The 2,713-nt window shown below is 37.2% G+C and overlaps 1 pseudogene; it reads left to right on the forward strand.

Moving 5' to 3' along the window:
* The first annotated feature begins 1,926 nt into the window (after positions 1–1,926).
* On the forward strand, positions 1,927–2,496 carry LOC114696294 (annotated as a pseudogene).
* The last annotated feature ends 217 nt before the right edge of the window (positions 2,497–2,713 follow it).

Below are 2,713 nucleotides of genomic sequence, written 5' to 3' on the forward strand. Positions count from 1 at the left end.
TCCTGGTCTCCAGAGCAAGATCCAGGACAGGCACCAAAGCTACACAGAAAAACCATGTCTTGAAAAACTATATAAATAAATAAATAAATAAATAAATAAATAAATAAATAAATAAATAAATCGATAGATAAATAAATAGATAAATAAATAAATAAAATGTCATGGATTTTGCTCAACTCCAGGATGAACTTTGTATATCTATAGGTCAGCTATACCCAGCTCTCTCACTTCAGGGCAAATTCTGACAAGGGTCTTCCTTCCTTCATAACTCCAGTATTACAATGGGGTTTCACTGTGCTCATGACAAGCTCTACAATATCACATTCATGGCTTTGTAATACCACTGTTTCTAAACATCCCAGACATCTTTGGAAATTTTACTATAGCTGTCTGCAACAAAACTTAGAAAGAGTTGAAATTTCACCTCAGGACTAAAGAAAAAAAAATCCTGACTAAATACAACTTGTACTGGCCCTGAAGGTCAGTATTTATGGTACTCTATTATTTATAAATAATGTGAGAATTATTATAGCAATAAAAGTTGGTGTTCCAAAAAAATGGCATATTAAGAATGGCTAAATGACAGTGACATTGAGACCAGAGGTTATATCCAAAGCTTCACTGCAAACCAGTGGGAAATCAGCACCAGTTTGATGGCAAAACTACAAGAGGAACTTGAAAGATATTAAGGACAGGAAAAATCCTAAACACCTAAGGAATGAGGAAGATCGTGTTTACTCAAGATTCAAGACTGGCAACATTCCTGCTCAATATTTTCTAGTCTACACCCGAGAAAATTCCTACTGTAATTAAAACCATAGAATATAAAATAAAAATATGTAACTATTCTATATGCCACTGCTTACTCTCAGAGAATGAAATTAGGAAACATATCCCACTCAAAACATTTCCAAATAATTAAGTATTTAGGAATATGCATGAACAAAATGAGAAAGACCTCTACAGCAAAATGCTCAAGGCACTGAAATATTAAATTATTGAAGATACTAGATGCTGTAAAGATCTTCCATTCTCCTGTTTCAGCAGAATTCAAATTGTGAAAAGGACTACATTACCAAAAGTAATTTCCAAATGTAATGAAAATATCTACCAAAATTCCAGCATCATGTTTAACTGATTTAGAAAAGACAATTCAAGAATTCACATGCAACCACACACACACACACACACACACACACACACACACACACACACAAAAAAAAAAAAAAAAAAAAAAAAAAAAAAAAAAAGCATGAATAGCCAAAGGAATTCTGAAGAGCAAGAATAATACTGGTAGTATTGTGATGCCCAACCTCAAGTTACCCTGAAAACCTATAGTACTAAAGAGAGCCTGGTACTTTCATAAAAATAAGTGAACCAATGGAATGGAATGGAATAGAAGGCTATGCTGATCCTTCCAACATATCCACCCTTAATATAAATAATCCCTTCACCAGAACCTCTTCACTGTAACCATCTCTGTCTAACTCTGCTTCTTCTCAACAGCATGACTATAACACAAATACCTCCTTTTCTCAAAAAAACTAACACCTTCTGAAGAGACACTTCCTTAGCAATCAAGATGACTTCAATTTTTGACAAAGGAGGCAAAATATAATTGGAAGAAATGCTTATACATAAGACAATTGGTGCTGGTAAAGATGAATTTCTAGGTGCAGAAGATGAAAGTAGATTCATATCTTTCACCTTGTAAAAAACCAATTTGCCTTCTTTCCCCAAAAACACCAAATGGCAGATGACATCTGTGCAGCCGCAGTGCAGGGGTGCAGGGTTGCCAAGGAAGGGCCAGAAAGACAGGGGGTGGAGCAGACTTGAGAGGCTGTGCCTGCTTCTTCCAAGGACTCTGCAGTTAGTCTTAATGGCCACTTTTGTGGTTAGGCTGTGATCAAAAAATGAAACTCATCCCTAGAAAAGAACTTTCTATTCTCCTTGCCCATCAACAAATCTGAGATTATTGATTTTTTTTTTTCTGTGAATGTCACTAAAATATAAGATTCTAAAGATCCCACCAGTGCAGAAGCTGTCTTGTTCTGGGCAGTAGACCAGAATCAAGGCTTTTGACACTCTTGGGAACTACAATGGTCATCTTAGTCATTGTTAAGTGCTCTAAGAAGGTAGCCACTGCCATCTGATGGACCATCATCTTGGCCAAGTCTTCCATTGTCTGTGTGTGGAGATGCTACTAGGGGAGCAAGATTGACAAGCCCCATACCACACCACAGAAGGTGACTGCTATTGTGTCTCTGTGCAGGTGTGCCTCATCCCTGGCCCCAGAGACATAGCATTGTCTGTGCCCAAGAAGCTGCTGTTCATGCCAGATATTGATGATGCACCAATATCAGCTATGGGATGCACCATGGACAACTTCGCCATGGCCACCCTTGATGCTGTCTCCAAAACCTAAATTACCTGACCCCTGACCTCTGTAAAACGACTATGTTCACTGAGTCTCCCTATCAGAAATGCACTGACTAGCTTTTGAAAAACCACACCAAAGTCTCCATTTAGAGGGCCCAGGCTGCAACTGTGGCTACCACATAGAGTTTTTATACCAGAAAAAAAAAGTGAATTAAATCCAAAAAAAAAGAGTCAACTCCACATAGACCAAAAAAAGCCTTAATTGAATATCAGAAATGCTGAAATGTCTGGAAAAAACATAATAAATATGTAAACATAAATAAAAACGTAGTAG

Source organism: Peromyscus leucopus, chromosome 2, assembly GCF_004664715.2.
Source record: "Peromyscus leucopus breed LL Stock chromosome 2, UCI_PerLeu_2.1, whole genome shotgun sequence".
NCBI lineage: Eukaryota > Metazoa > Chordata > Mammalia > Rodentia > Cricetidae > Peromyscus > Peromyscus leucopus.